Source organism: Leptinotarsa decemlineata, unplaced genomic scaffold (genome assembly GCF_025532065.1).
Source record: "Leptinotarsa decemlineata unplaced genomic scaffold, Ldec_3_MD MMD2_tig00026314_RagTag_RagTag, whole genome shotgun sequence".
In the NCBI taxonomy this organism is placed as follows: Eukaryota; Metazoa; Arthropoda; class Insecta; order Coleoptera; family Chrysomelidae; genus Leptinotarsa; species Leptinotarsa decemlineata.
The window spans coordinates 15,998,678-16,016,421 of record NW_027412684.1 but is presented as its reverse complement, the minus strand read 5'-3'; the positions used below and the strand labels follow the sequence as shown (position 1 = coordinate 16,016,421).

General features: G+C 33.1%; 1 protein-coding gene across 2 annotated transcripts in view; it reads right to left on the bottom strand.

Annotated features, from left to right (window-relative positions):
* The window catches only part of LOC111502538 (LIM domain only protein 3), a 175,946-nt gene that overhangs the window by 109,840 nt on the left and 48,362 nt on the right, over positions 1-17,744 (bottom strand). The window contains exon 2 of one of the 2 annotated variants that reach the window (XM_074181467.1): positions 8,389-8,451. The exons of the other annotated variant lie outside the window; for it this stretch is intronic. The gene's annotated coding sequence lies outside the window, so the exon portion shown is untranslated. The remainder of the gene's footprint in view (positions 1-8,388; positions 8,452-17,744) is intronic. 2 annotated transcript variants of the gene reach the window in all.

Below are 17,744 nucleotides of genomic sequence, written 5' to 3'. Positions count from 1 at the left end.
CTAGATTTGTAACAGTAGAACGCTTAGTAACAAATCCATGTTGATGTTGAGATAGTTGCCGTTGTACAGAAGTATATATGCGATTATATAAAATAATCTCCAAAATTTTAGAAAACATACATAAAATAGAGATGGGTCTCTATATATGATTTCTCACCACTTTTGTATACAGGGCATACTTTAGCTAATTTCCAAATATCTGGGAATGTTCCAGACATCAGACATGAGTTAAAAATTGTCGTTAAAGGTTTTTCCAATGCTCCTGCACAATCCTTCAACAAAAATGATGGGATCATATCTGGGCCTGATGTCAGTTTGTCCTTTAGTTTTTTAGTTGCAGATACAACCTCATTTTCTTGAATTGGGTAAAAATGAATATGAACATTATTATCCACTGTACCAACTTTGTTCAAAAGTGAGCCAGATTTTAAATACACCTCACTGAAAAAATTACTGAAGGCATCAACAATATCTTGAGGATTCTCCAGTTTGTTTCCTAAGTAGGTTACTGATCCTGATATTCTTGTGATGTTATTCTTAGAGTGAACATATGACCAGAATCTGCTAGGATCTCTAGACAACATTGTTTGTATGTTTTGCAAGATAGTTATCATGTGCGGTTTTTATTTGGCTTTTAATCAAAGCACGTAAACGTTGGAATTCAAATATATCCTCATCACGTCTAAATTTCCTGAAATTTTCTGAATTTAGCCTTCTGTTTAATGTTCTTCATGGTATCAGAATGAAACCATCTAGGATAAACATGACTAAAACGTCAGGCATAAAAACCTGCAGACCACAACCAAAAAACTCGGAAAATAGGCTTCACATATTCAAACCTTTACAATTATTAGTACCATTCAGTACATGATTAGGAAAATGATTACATTTTTCAAAAAATCCATCCCGTTAGGACCCTTCCTATACTTTATACATGTTAAATTTTTACATCACTCGTGCCAATATACTACAACAACCCTCACTGAGCAGCCACTGTCTTTTATTATTGCTTCACATTATTTATCCCCCTTTTCCGGACTATCCGATGTACAATATGTTCCCTTTCGTCGTACGTTCAAAACTGATCTCGTTCGAAAACACGTGTCAAAAAGAGACAGAACTTGAACGAGCCGTTCCACCTGGACGTCATATCAGTGCGCGAGACTTTATGAAAGTTTTCCTGTCGCATAACGTGAAAAATCTGTCAGTAAATCGTGCGTGAAATAATGAAACGTTTTATTAACTGGAGGAAATTGGAAATTGTCGGCGGATAATCAGGGACGGGCTCGACTCGGGTTGAAAATTAGTTTTTTCTTGTGGGTTTAATCATAGTTGAAAAAACTATCGTCAAGGACGTTCGATGGTTTCTTCATCTTTTTCTTGGTAGGAAGGGGTGATGAATTCTTAAGAGTTATCTCAAGACCCCCAAAAAAATTGGCATGGGATTGCACCCTATAGTTGAGACTTGCATACACTTCAGGTCTACATCACAACATTTTGAAAATAAGATAACGTTTAACGAAAATGTTGTCAGTGTTTATATCTATTCAGTTTGATAAATGGAATTTGGAAACTCTGGAAGAAAATGATTCTTTGGAAACCACCTTTTTCGCAAATAATAATAACTTCTTCGAATTAAAAAAAAAACGCCCACTGAAAAAATAAGTAATGAAACATTATACACTCATTTTATGTGTGAGCAAAATTTATGAATACAACAAGCCCCTGAAGAAACATTAAGCAAATCTAAAGAAATTAACTTTAAACGTTCAAGCCAGTCTTGAATATACATATACGGTAGGTTGAATGGACTGCCGCCTATCAGAATACAACTACTCCCCTGGCTAATACCACGAAAGGTGTTGGATTATATCCGACAGGCGTTAGTGTAGGAATCTTCACAGAAAATTTCCTGCATATGCAATTGGCAATACAACTGAAAGAGTCATACTCCAATTTTGGAACGGGCACACTTGCAGACCGGTTTCGGGCTCATTAGCCCTCGTCAGTGCAATTTCTTTAGATTTGTTTACTGGAAGCATAGCCCACTGACTAATAAGAAAGAAATATTAAGCTTCTTATGATCTTTCAATTTGTCCTTGTTCACATTTGAAAGTAGACCTTAATTTTAATACTGTAGAAGACTAAAAACCCAGAAAACAACAAGGAATATTTCTGTGACTTCTGAAAGCGAATTTTCCATAATCGCAAACCAGAAAATGAAAATATTGAGTGACATTTTAAATTTTCCATTTACTATATTATGTACCTAGCAATCCTGTGATTGATATCAGTTTCAGTTGCATAATGAATGTTGGAATACAAACAATAAAGAAAAGTGTTTTTTGTATAATTCAGTGTTCATATAAAAGTTGTTTCAAAAATATGTTTCTTTCGTGTAATTCAGTATTTATATGAAAGTAGCTATTTCGAAGGGACTTTTTCTTCTAGTTTGTGACTGAAAGTTATTTTTTTGCATTATCTTCTCACATTTTAATAGAGTTAATTTTAAAAAAATGATTGCTTTCTTCATTTCAACATTTTCATTTTATTTACTGCAGAAGAAAGATAGTAAAGGTCGTAAATTATTCAAATTGATAGTCTATGTATCTATACAATGTTTAGACTTCAATGAGAACCCTTGCAGAAGTGAACAAATTCTCGAAGCAGAAGGAAAATTGTTCTCAACAGCCTTCCAAATCTCTCATGTGGGCACATTTATAACCTAAACATTTCTTTGTTTATGCTAGAGAATCTGAAACAGGAGAAAATGAAAAACATTTGCATTCAGCCTCTCTCTTTTAATTGCGTTTAACGACAGAAATTTAGAAGGAACTGGTATCCATTAGGCGTTTTGTATAATTACCGTATAATGACACCAAAAAATCGAACGGCTCACAAATGAGGTTTTAATTGGTTAGAGACTTTGTTAAATACTGTAATGAAGGAAATTGGAGCGACTGGTGCGTTGCTGAAATTTCAACAATCATCTCATGTACAGGGATGATGAAAATGATTGAAAACCATCACTTACTTGATAACGATATGAGCAAGACATAAATCAATCAATCAATCAATCAAACATTTATTGAATCAGTTTTCATTTACAATCACATTAGGCAAACATCATCATAAAATACTGGCTGATACAACAGGTCAAACTATCATAAAAAAATCAAATACAAAGCATAACTTAAATGAAAATGGAATTACTAAGCTACAATCAAATTATGATTCAAAGAGAAACTCATCCACAGAGTAGTATGCTTTCTGCAATAAAAAAACCTTGAGCTGCCTTTTGAAGACGTTGATGTTTGAGGACTTAATGTCATCATTAAGCTTATTATATGTATAGTTTAACCCCACAGCACATGGGGTGATTCTTCGATACTGTCAATCTACTATAAGGCTGATAAAGTTGAGGGTTATTTCGGGTGAAATATTCATGGATTTGCTCATTTCCAGGAATAATTGAAATATTGTTTCTTATATATATATATATATATATATATATATATATATATATATATATATATATATATATATATATATATATATATATATCAGAGTTTGGTAGATATACAAACTAGGCATTGTTAATACACTATAGCGAATGAATAATGGCCTGCAGTTTGCACTTGAAGATTCCAGCCAGAATTCTGATTACCTTTTTCTGAATAACAAACACTTCATCAGCCTTAGCTGATAAGCCCCTCTGTTCAAGACCATAAGGAATCACTGACTGAATTAAACTGTGATATAAAAGCATGAGAACATAAAAAGAGACTGTTTGTTTCAGCCTACGAAGTAAATATATATGTTTACTGAGCTTCAGTTTGACACTATCAACATGGAACCTCCAAGTAAGTTTATTATCAATATCAATACTCAACAATTATCAACAATACAATTAACTTGATGTAAAGTTTCATTATTTAATCTTAACAAATAGCTTTTATCAATAGTTATATTTTTAGTAACAAAGTTGAGCATATGAGATTTGGCAGAATTTAGCAGCAGGCCATTTGTAGAACACCACTCCTCAATTTGATTAGTAACTTCATTAGCTTTGACAATTACTTCGGACATAGTTTTCGCAGATACCAAGATGTTAGTGTCATCCGCAAAAATTATAGTAATGGAAGCTTTCGAACAAAATTTCGGGAGGTCATTAATAAAAACCAAAAATACAAGAGGTCCCAAAATAGAGCCTTGAGGTACCCCTCTTACTATACATTTACTTACAGAGTCAATTCCATTCACACAGACCAGCTGACTACGGCCAGTCAGGTAAGATCTAACCCAATTCAATGCAGGGCCACGTATATCATAACACTGCAATTTGTGTAGCAGTATGTCATGGTCAACGAGGTCAAAAGCTTTGTTCAAATCAAAAAATAACCCCAGAGTCTGCTGTTTGTTTTCCAAGATTTCCAACACATGTTTAATGGGTTGATCAATTGCACCAACTGTGGATTTATGTCTTCTATAAACATTCTGACTAGAAGAAAATAATCTAAATGATTCAAAGTAATCATATAATCTTTGATAGAAACAGTATTCAATAATCTTAGAAAACTGACTAAGTAGCGATATAGGCCTGTAAGATGCACAGTCAGATCTCGAGCCCATATTTTTATATATTGGCAAAACCTTTGACATTTTCAGTATATCAGGAAACCTCCCCTCTATGAAAGTGGAGTTAACTATATGAGTCAAAGGCTCAGAAATTACTTTGGCAACGTTTTTTATAACAAGACCAGGAATTTCATCAATACCGGACAATGTTTTCTTACATAAACTTGCATTATTGTGCTCATTTGAATATTATCTCAAATACCAATAAGTAATACAATTAAAATTTCCAATGACCATGAAGTATGATTCATTAAATTATTTGATGACGTTAACTGGTTGGGAAGAGCGTGACATAATGATTGAAGCTTCAGAAGGATTTTGGCTAAATCTCATCGAAAATGAGTATTGCGCATAGATGAAATTTTACTTTCAAGCTGGACGAAGTAACTTTTTTTCATAGGCTATAGAAAAATATAAAGCAGAAAAATTTGTCGAACAATCTAATTACTTTTATCTCCAAATATAAAATAGAATATAACCACTCCAATGATTATCACGATATTCCTAAACAAGAAATAGTATTTTGGCTTGTGCTGATTATCATCAGCATACATAGACTGTGAAAATTTGATGAAGCTAGATTGATCAGTTCGGATACAAAAAATATGTTATTCTGACCATTGGTAATGAATGGTGATATTTACGGTGCGACGCGTAACTTTCACGAGACCGAAACGATTTTCAATGAGCGTTTCCGAATCGTCCTATCTGTAGAAAATATTTGAGAAAACTTGTATCCAAATTCACCACTTCTGGTAATGTACATAACAAAAAGCCCCCAGGTCATCGGTCCATTCCGGAAGAACAGCAAGTGCAAATAATTGGTGAGATGGTAGTAAATCCTGAACAGTCTACTTATTCCGTCGCGAATGTTTGTGAGGTGTCTGCTTCTACCGTGTGGAGACTTTTGAAGAGGAATAGGTATCATCCATACAAATTCAAAATGGTACACCAATTAACTGAAGATGGCCCTGATCGAAGAACAGAATTCTGCGAAATCATGACGGAAACCATTGCAAGGCATCCTACCTATCTCCCCAATATTTGTTTTAGTGACGAATGTACATTTTTTTTAAATGGCAATGTTCACAGACAAAATTGCCAATATTGGTGTGACACCAACCCTCACGTTTTCTGGGAAACACATACCCAATATCCAGAAAAAACGTTTGGGCAGGAATATTGGGAAACCATATTGTAGGACCTTTATTTATTAATTAAAATTCAACAAGGGAACTATATTTGAATATGATAGAAACTACTGTTCACCCTCTCATCACTGAAATCGTCGAAGCGAATGCTAATGAATTCGATATGGATATTGTATTCCAACAAGATGGAACACCGCCACAGTACTTTTTCCGGTCGTTGGATTGGCCGTCGAGGTCGTACAGAATGGCCAGCCCACTTGCCAGATTTGACACCTCTGGTTTTTTTTATAGGGATATTCGAAGCAAAAGTTGTACGAAACTGAACCTGCTTGAATATTGGATATGCAGCAGAGAATAATAAATATTTGTAGAGATATTGTTACTGTGTTAGAAAATGTTTGGCGTGAAATATCGGATAGGCTGTTCATATAATCAAGAAGTTCAAGGCAACCATTTCGAGCATCTTCTGAACTGACCTTAAGCTTATTACCTCATATTATGTAGTTAAATGTCAATGTACCTATTCAGGCAATTATTAAAAGTTCCGCCATTTTGTATTAGTTGAAGGTATTGACTTTATATTCTAGGGTTGTGAAGCATTTGTCAGGAGCTTCAAACTGATGTAGCACAGGACCCCCTTTCTATTTAATTTTTTTTCCAGATAGCGCCCAGTCGTCATCTTGAAAGATTCATCTGTCAATTTTACTTCAAAATAAAGTATTCATGTATTGATTTCATTATCCCAAATTTCAATTTTTTGAGTTGACCCGTTTCAAAAAAGGGGGGGACATTAAAGAAAAGCACTGTATAGGTATAGGTTTGTGTTTCATCATGGTTTTTACAAATGATTTACATCATGATTTCTACTCATAACAAACATCTTCTCAAATGAGTAAACATATTAATTACGATTCGAAATATGATATCGATTGCATATAAGTGAATAAACTTAGCTATTAGTTTTAACAGGTATTTTTGATTAAATACCCAAATGCACGCCACTGCAAGTAATAAATCGACCTGAAAGCACATAAAATCTATTGTTTGCGACCCTTTTGCGATACACATATAGGATGTACCTCCTATTATCGCTGTGGCAAACCGTAACGATGTCACAAAATTTTGTTTTAGCACTGTGTTAGCGTTTTACATTTGTAATGAGCATTCATTACTCTTTTTTATTGGGAAACAGTGTATAAAGCATATCTCGTGCAAAAAGGAACGAATTTTCACAAATCCTATACATCAATTAGCAGATCAAGGTTTATTATTCGAGTCTGCCAGCCTCCCGGATAATCTCTTCCGAGTAATTTTAATTCAAGTTATGGGTTCATAACTTAAAAGCGGTAATCTAATAAAGCCCATAATTCGACCGTTATAAGTGTCGATTCTTATAAAGAATCGAAGTTAACGAAACGGCCAGGCCTTTTAACTAAATTGGAAATATCCTTGTGAGTTAGAGGAGCGTCGATGAAGCACTCTCCTCAGACAACACAGAACAGGCACAGGACCTCTCAGATAAATTACTTTTATCGAAATTTACCATTATATGAAGGCTCTTGAAATATTGTGGTTTTATTGCATCACTTTTACGATATTGGTTTCAGAGTGCGCAGGTGCCAACTCTTCAGTTTTTTGAAACGCGGAGATAACAATTTTTGTTAATATGTTCACTCTATTGTTTCACAAATTTTACCAAATAAAAGAGTTCATTGATAAACAGAGATATGGAACAAAATGTTATATGTTGATTTAATATCTGAAAAATCTCCAACACATGGAACATCAATTGTATATCGAAACAAATGATTGGAAACGACTAAATTTTGAATTCTGTTGAAAATTAAATGTAGATATTAGGCTGCACTGAAATTAATTCAGAAAAATAAACTGCAGATTAAACAAATATCTGTGATTTTTTGTCACAAAACTTGTACTAGGCCCTTCTAGTTTAAAATATTGAATTTTTGTTGTGTTTCTGTAAATAGAGATTTGAAAAATAGATTATTCGGAACGGAGACCATCAACCATATCAAAAATTATTAAATAATAATATTTCGAATTTTGTTGCAAATAATAATGTTTTCCTATTCATCCTATACTACAGGATTTGGCATATATTTGTCAAAAACATCTACTTTTGTCACTTATCTGATATCGTGCTCAAGAACATAAAACTAAACAACAAATTTAAACGATATTTCACTTTATATTGAAACATTCATACAAGACTGTTAGTGCTCCAACTCGATAATCCATTATCACTCAATGATTCGTAGAAAATTGTTTTAAAAAGCCTCAATTATTTTTTGTATTTAAAAAACTCACATCTGAGCTAATTTCGGTAAATGATTACATAACTTGAATTTTATTAGTTCTGACTTCCATTGTCTGATTTTATATAAAATGATTTGAAATCCCTGAAAGAACTAATAAAAAAGAAGAATTAAAAAACGAATAGCTGAAAATAACAATTATAATATTTTATTAGTTCTTCCAGGGATTTCAAATCATTTTATATAATATCAGACAATGTAAGTGTGAAAGAATTAAATTCATCATGAAACATTGTCAATCACCTTCAAACAAAAGTACATACCTTAATATATCGTTTGAAAATTAACACATATTTCCTGAGTACACTTCTGGTCCAGTCACTCACCTGTAAAAAACAAAAAAAATCAATTTTCGAGCAGTTGATTAGCACTGAGGTATGTAAAAAAAATTTCATAACGATTTAAAAGTTTTGCTCAGAATTATTCAATAAAATTCATTCAATTCTTTTCCATTACATCTATTTGATGACTTTTTTCTTATTTCCACTCTCCTAAAATTTCGTTCTGATCCACAGAAAAAACTTTTCGAAATCAAAAAAATTATTTCTTCAAGTGACAATTTTTTGTGACATTTTCACTAGACGGTTTACAAAACCGCAACATGTGTTTCATTATACAATAGTTTTCTCAAGTGTTCCGTACATAAATGAAAACGCTTGGGAGAGTTATTGTACGAGGTGAATTTTCATTTTTCTCAAAAAATATTTATTCATCAAATCTTGTTATGTCTCCTTCAAAGTAGTTTCTCTAAGGCATACTATACTTGTGCTAGCGTTTTCCCAACCTTCGAAACAGTTCTGAAATGCATTTTTTAGTATGTCTTTGAGCTCTCTTAGCGAATTGGTTTTTATTCCCTTAATAGTCGCAAAACATCGTCCTTCCATGGGTCTTTTCAATCTTGGGAACAGTAAAAAGGAGCAGGGGACCAAATCTGGCAAATACCATGGCCAAACCATGACCATGGTGTTGTTTTCGACCAAAAAATCACGAAGAAGCAATTACGAGTGAGCAGGTGCATTGTGGTGATGCAAAAGCCGTACGACCATGTAGTAAGAACTAGTGGTGCACTACACCACGGTAATCAACGAAAACACTGAGCAAAACTGTCACATTCGATCGAACTTGGCGTACTCTTTTTGATCTTAGACTCTGATTTCTGTCATAACTGTCATTCGTCACCAGTTATGACTCTTTTCAGAAAGTCTGGTTCGCCGTTTACGTCATTCAATAATTCCTGGGCGATCAGTTGGTAGTACTGTCATCATCTGGCACTCCTGCCAGATGATGACAGTACTCATGCTATGGTTTTTTTGTCAAAATTTAGCAATTTTGGATCGAAGTTCGATATCACATGCCACATGCCCAAAATTTTTGAAAAAATTGCATGGCATGAGCCAACCTATTTGCCGACATCTTGAGCAAACTTCTCTGATAGTGATTCGATGATTGTCCATAAAAATTTTCTTCACTTTCTCAACATTTTCATCAGTTTTTGATGTGTTGAAGCGTCCAAGGCGAGCGTCATCATTTACATTTTCTTGAGCACTCAGTTCCATTATCTTATTTTGATTCACATATCAAAGGAGTGATCAACAAAGCAACTGATTTATTTTATTTATGAGTTTTTTCAGAACATTTTTTTGAATCTGCATGAATAAGTGTCAAAGGAAATCAGATACAAAAAAACTCAGGTACGCCCGTTCCCAATTGAAAACACCTTCAAAATTCAATGTTCAGCACATCTACAAGTCATCCAATTTGTGCAAGGCAACGCATTCAAATATCTCTAAGAACCTAATTCCGCTAAGTGGGTGGTTTTTAATGCCACCAAAGTCAACATCTGCCAGCATCCCAACTTTTGTATCCACTTGTCATCTGAAGTTTCTGAGATAATCTTCTTAATTTGCTAAATGACTCTTACAGCTGTTTAAATAAAAATACCAGTCTCTTACGCCCCTAAAACGCATACTGAAGTCTCAGGGATGTTGAGGATTTATGATATTTTCATAGTGGCGACAAATATTTATGTGGGAGTTTCGAAATACACGAAATTTATGATAGACGGATGACACACTGATGATCTTTTCGAAGGTTATTTTTAAAACCCGGTCGAGATAGGGAATTATATTTAATGAACAACTATATTTAATCTACGTGAGCGCAAACTCATATTTTACATACTCTTATGAATGGATTTATTTATCTGACATTCAGGTTTATGAGTGCACAGTTGTTACGAGATTTTTTAGTAAGAAATAACCGATGAATTCAGATGTAATGGAGATTCATATAATTGAATAGAATAGAATAGTTTATTCATGTTTATTTTCATGTTTGTAGTAAGTCAGGTGTGTAGGCATTCTTAAATAAACATATAAAACAAAAAATTAAATTGTAAAAATTTTAAAATATCAAGGAACACAGGGGTTGCCTACGTACATATAAACAAATAAATATTCACCTATGATAACAGGGATATTCACAAACTACCACAGGACAATCGAGTACTGTCGAGAGTATACCAAGTAATTTTACACTTTTGTTAGCTGAACCTACAGTGGTGAACTCAAGATTTTGAGTTTTGTCACTATTCAACTTCAATTAATTTGCTAGATTTTCAGCTTCTTCCATTACTTGTGGAATGTTAGATGATTGATCGCTATATTTTAAAGTTATGTCATCTGCATGGAGAATGGACTTATAGGGAGACATATAATTACATATGTCATTGACATACCTAAATAACAAAGAGCAGGAGCCCAGAGATTGAACCTTGTGGAACACCGTGCCCAACAGGTCATAATACTTTGTTTGATACAAATGAGTATTAAAAGATGAAGAAGTAAAGGTAAAGTAAAGAAGTAAAGTTATATTATTTTGTTTCCCCCTTCCTATTATGGAAGTTGTTTTCAGCGATTCGCTTATATTTTGTTTGTTATTTGATAAAGCCATTTGCAGAAGACAAAAACCTAAACGGAGTGTACAGCATACAATGCTCGGACTGCAACAATTTCTATATCAGCCAAACCAAGAAAAAACTGATCCAAAGGTATAACGCCATACAAACCAAACATAACTTTCCCCCACCAGAAAACATCAAACTTATAAAACAAGTCAATAAAGGAATCCGTATAACAAATTCACTAAGGCGATCTAACCGTATAAAAGAACAAACAAGAAGATAAAACGTTCAGTTTGAGTAAAGCCATGAAAATGATAGCACACTCTGCTATAGAAAGCGCTCGCATATAATAATGAAAAGTCAAATGCTATTTTTGAACAAGTGGTACTATTATATATATATATATATATATATATATATATATATATATATATATATATATATATATATATATATATATATATATATATAATAGTACCACTTGTTCACTTATATGGTCGAGCTTTCGAGAATGTTTATTCCCTTTATCAACACATCTACAATAAATTGATAACATTGAAGCAAAATTGTAAAACAATAGATAAAAAGTACTTACTAACTTGATATATATCTTGATATATATATATATATATATATATATATATATATATATATATATATATATATATATATATATATATATAAATCATTCAGAATTGTATATCAAGTTTCATCTTCACCAATGTCTCATCATTTCTTCTTGAACATCAATGTAACCACCCTCACATAAGATGTAAGTCTTGAGCATGTAATATTTTTGGTTTTACTGTAAAATTTATATTATTGTAGTTTCCCTGATGATAGAAATAAAATTTTCCGAAAGCTTGGACTAACTTAAAAGAGTACTCATTTACTTGCTGCAATACCCCTTCCTTCAGAAAAAATTGCGAACTATTCTCGGGGAAACTATTGACAGAACTTAGAAATAGAAAGACTTTATAACTTTTGAAGCAAATTCATTTTTGTCGCAAAAAATCAGCATTTTTCATAGAAAATTCTCATTGTAGATAAGCAGTATTTTATTTCGGTATCGGTCGTTATTCTGGAATAAAACTTCATCTGAAAATTTTTATTGGCAAATGAGATAAAAACATTACTCATAACCCAAACATGAAAGTGACTATTTGATTGGAATGTAAAAAACGTAGTCCCATTCAAGTACTGAAAAATCCATTTGAAGTATTAGCCTGAAACAATATAATTGTTCTTTAAGAAAAAGAAACTATACCTCTCATATCATGAGCACTCCAAGGTGTGTGTCGTGATATCAAATAATTATTCATGAAACAAAAAATCGTCACCATCAGAGTTATACATTGAATGTTTTTTCGATACTAGTATGAAAATTATTTTAAATAATTTTTGGGCTATCTTACGGATCAAGTAAACAACCAGAACTTGTCCAATTAATATTATTATATGCCTGTGTTATTATATGCATGTAATTTTCATAACTAACATTAGAAAATCACGAAATCGCATAATTAATGTGTTTCGTTTAATGAATATCCATAATCCCTTTTACATATAATATTGCATGTGTCGGTTTTTTCATTGCACTCAAAAACACAATAATGATACAACCCGCAGGCTATTTCCATTGAGATCTGGCTTATCCTTATCTGCTCGTAATTAGTGTAACATTTAATGAGTTCAAATCATTACTATTTTGCGTCAGAACAAAATTAGCTGATTATTATAAACGTTATCGTCCTATATAGGCAGAGGAATCAGGGTCGGTACAATTTTATTGAAACCCCAATTTAAATGAAGACTTATGAAAAAATTAGGCTGCAAAAGTACTGTAATACCAAAATTGAATAAGCAACAGCATTTCTCTATCAACTTTTCAATTTTATCAAGAATGGTAAATATTTCACTTGGTGAAAAATGGGAATTGAAACTTCCTAAGTGTTTATACCACTTTTATTTGTAACTAATGTTACTGCAGTTTCGTCCAACAAGGATAGTTTTTTCCCAACACCAAACCGTTATTTTAACACCTCGACACGTGTTTCGATCACTATGTGATCATCTTCAAGAGGAAGATCTTTCTCTTTCAAAGGTTCCAAACAGTGCTTCACAAGTAACATTTATTGTATTCGTTTGAAAATACCCCAGTAGGACGAACTGTAATAACGTTAATAACAAATGGAAGTGGTATAAAAACATTTTTTAGCCCTCGGACGCATAAGGAAGATTCAATTCTCATTTTTTATGATGATGTTCTATCACGTAGTAACGGCTACATCCATCAATTTATTTCACTTAGCTTTGAAGAAATTACGTCATTTGAAGAAATGACGTCATTTTCGAAAATTTGTGTGATCCGCATTGGAATGTATGTAAAAGTGACATAACGGGCAGTCCATATTGTCATGTTTATGATCTGAAGGTTATTTGAAAAAAGAAGTTTTCAAAACTTCACAATTAATGACTGCTAGTCATTAATTGTTTTAAAGAAATAAAAAAGGTCAGTGGTATGCAACCCACATTACTGATGGCGTTTTTGTGCAGTGACGTCATTTTCGAAAATTTATGTGATACGCATTGGAATGTATGTAAAAGTGACATAACGGGCAGTCCATATTGTCATGTCTATGATCTGAAGGTTAATTGAAAATAGAAGTTTTCAAAACTTCACAATTAATGACTGCTATTCAATTAATGACTGCTAGTCATTAATTGTTTTAAAGAAATAAAAAAGATCTAGTGTTATGCAACCCACATCACTGATGGCGTTTTTGTGCAGTGACGTCATTTTCGAAAATTTGTATGATCCGCATTGGAATGTATGTAAATGTGACATAACGGGCAGTCCATATTGTCATGTCTATGATCTGAAGGTTATTTGAAAAAAGAAGTTTTCAAAACTTGAAGAAATAAAAAAGATCTAGTGTTATGCAACCCACATTACTGATGGCGTTTTTGTGCAGTGACGTCATTTTCGAAAATGTATGGGATACGCATTGGAATGTATGTAAAAGTGATATAACGGGCAGTCCATATTGTCATGTCTATGATCTGAAGGTTAATTGAAAAAAGAAGTTTTCAAAACTGAATCAAGTGATTAATTGTAAAGTTGCCATTGAAAATCCCATATTGGAATAAAAAAGAATCCAATATATTACTTATTGTTTTTTTCTGATTGATTCGGCCGTTACTTGATGAAGATCCATAGTAATTTCAAAAACTACAACCTCACGATTTGATCTCCACAAACTTTATTTGAAAAAGTATAATCACAACATGTTTCGCTAGCACAGTAGCTTCATACACTTGAAAAAGCTACTGTGCTAGCGAAACATGTTGTGATTGTATTTTTTCAAAAAAAGTTTGTGGAGATCCAATAGTGAGGTTGCAGTTTTTGAAATTATTGCTTATTGCTTTGCTGACGACAGCACATTCCATTTGGATTCCAGGATTTTGGCTGCGGATGCACATCTTCACCGGCAGCAGGAGGTTGCATATCTTGATGAGGATCTAGAAGTGATTTCCAATTACGGTGAAAGTAACCAGGTTCAATTCAATGCCATAAAAACCCAGGCATCGATTTTCTCCAAAAACATAAATGTCTCCGAATCGGATGAAATAATGTCAAGACACACCTTTCCGCTTCCTGCTGCGATAAGTTTGTTGGTATTTGAAATAATAACCAATGTCTTGGCACAATCATGTCGCTGGAATTGCAAAGGCTGCTTCTCGAAAGCTTTGAACACTGTTCCGCACCAGAAAACTGTAAATAGTTAAGCAACGTTTGCTGCTTTATAATGCTCAGATCAAACCTCCTTTGGAATATTGTTCTCCTGTTTGGAGCCATCCGCCTGAATGGAGACGCGAACATCATTTGCAACCTTGATAGTCTGGAACATCGAATGAAGGTTGCAGATTTATCTCTCTTCTATAGATATTTTCAAGGAAAGTGTTCAAGTAACTTGGCACATTTGATTCAACCAAGAAAGGTACAAATCGGAGATACGCTTGTGTTTTGTACCTAAAAAAAAGAAGTGGAAATCGCCGTATTCAAAGTACCAAAAAACAAGAAAGTCAGAGTCCGGCCCTGCACTAACTGAGTATCGAGCTACAGTTGTCACGTCCCGAATGTAAATGTTATTGTGGTATCATTAATTGGCTCTATTTTTTGCAAGCACTGATGCTTGTTGTTCTACTGGAAATATAAATAATACTGAATGTTGCGAAAAGCAATTTACGCGCCCCGTAGAGTTGTTTATGTAAGTCTGTTTCACTTTTCATCAACAGTACGGTAATATTAGTGATAATGATGGGTGGCATAGTACAAGTGCGGATTATAACAATGTTCTTACCAGTGTAGCCCAAAATTTTTTACTCCCAGGGGCGATGAGGTTCGCTGTTTGATTTTCGCGAGAGGTGAAGCCTAGAGTTTTTTATAGGGATGCACAAGCACTGAGGTAAAATTCTTAATGGGATTTGGAAATCGGACACTCGTTAATACAGTTTATTGTATGATTTCCACTATAAATCATACAATAAACTGTATTAATAAGTTTTGATGTGGATTTTCATCAAGTATCAGCCCGTTCTATTCAATTATAAGCTTATAGTTTTCTGGGCTTCCGTTGTCTAAAAAATGGTGGCTGAAAACGCACAGGTGAAGTAAATCTTTTTTCTCAGTTTTTTTTTACCATTTCTCAATATTTTGCGTTTTTCTATTGGTTTTATTATTTTATTTTCAATTTTTCATTTCTTCATATTTTGTTATAGTTTGCATATGTTTGGAATTCGAATTGTTTGGCCCATTTTTTATATCATTTTCATATCAGGTCTCAAAAAATGGCTTTTCTTTACAAATTACATGTTCCTTTCCTAATTCATTCATATTTCATGTTTTAACTACTTCTTTCAAAGATTTTGGTCTGGTTATTTCTAGTATTTTTAATAATTCTAATATTTCATTCATTTCAACTTAATTTTTTTATCATAGTTCTCTAATATATTTATTTTGGCAATGGAAATCCGAACCTGTAACATTCATCGAGAAATATACACATCCAAACGAATGAATAACATCAATAGTTTACAAACGGTACAGAACTCATTTCGAAAATGATACATTCAAAAAAATAGACGTTTTTCAACGAATCATTCATATCTGAAGATCAGTTAAAATACCACTACATGAGAAAACTCATAGACAAAGGTTTATGGTATTTTATGCTCCGATATTGTATAATCATCATAAGCAGATAATGAGTCAAAAATGACAAAATTTCTGCCTTAGTGTGGCAAGTCGTTATTATCTTGAGGTACGATAATGGAAAGAGTATTATTCCACCAACGACCCAGTTCATCTGTTTTTCCTCCACCATTCGATCAACATTCCTTTTACCCGGAGTTGAAAACTCCTCGACAAGAACAGCCCAATTTGATACATAAGTTTATTAGCTTGCATTAACCTGTGGCTGGGAAATGAATAGTTCCAATGAATTCGGCACTTCTCATTCCTCACAACAGATTCAATATCCCTCAAAACCAAGAACTCGTATAGCGTGTGTAACGCCCGTACAACGTCCGTACAACGCAACGCGTTGAATTGTGTGCATCTAATCTAAAAGTCTCAGTCGCCTCGAGCATGACACTGGTAAAAAAATAGAATAGATTCATTAGTGTTTTCTGAGCAATGTTCATCACACAAGCCCAAATCTACAATACATGTAATATACATAGGTAATAATAAAACATACATACTCGTACAGCACAAAAAACAAGTATGTAAAAGTAAGATAGATGTAACATCATACCTATACATGAAAATGTGATCATCCAGCAAAGTGAATATTAAAATTATTCACTCAGTTCACATAACAGTTCACAAAAACACAGTAAAAGCTGTTTTTCAGCAGCAGCTTAACAGCTAGTTCAAATTCAAATGAATTGAGATTTTTGGAGTCTGGTACTTTTTTGTAAAAATTGAAGTTTATGAAATTCTTGGATGATAAACTCGATCGATTTGACAAGGTACTATTCCTGATTGGGTGATTATGCAAATTCTTACATCTAATATACATATCTAGATTGGTATCTACTTCAATAAGACTAAAAAATGGATATAAAGTAGGTTCACGTAAAGCCATTATTTTAATGTTAAAAAATTATTAATCCCGGTTTTGCGGTTTCTAACCGAGTTATCAGATTTCAATCATTCACCAATTTTGTTTGAACCATATGAATTCCTCGATGTTGATTTGAATCTGAGTTGTAAACAGTTATATCATTTCAAAATGGAAAGGTTTGATATGGTAAATTATTAATGAGAACGGACCAAGAACTGAGCCTTGCGGCATACCTAATAAAACAATTCTACTTGTAATTGAGTGGTTGCTCAGTTATATATATTGGCAAAATTTATTCAATTGGTAAGTTATTTACTAACTGGACTCTTCAGTTATTTATATTACGCAGTGGTAATATTTGAAATGTTAGTAAACCTTAAAAACTTCCAGAAGAAATGACTCCTTCAAAAAATGTATTTCAAAGAATTTCATATCAAAAACATCGCAGTCTCTAGCTGAATATAACACTCTAGTCATTATACTTTGTAGGAAATTTCAAGAAAATTTCATTCCTTTCAATGTAAAGAAAATAAAGCAAAGATATTCAAAACTATAGAAGCTATCATTCCACCCCATTTATTACCCG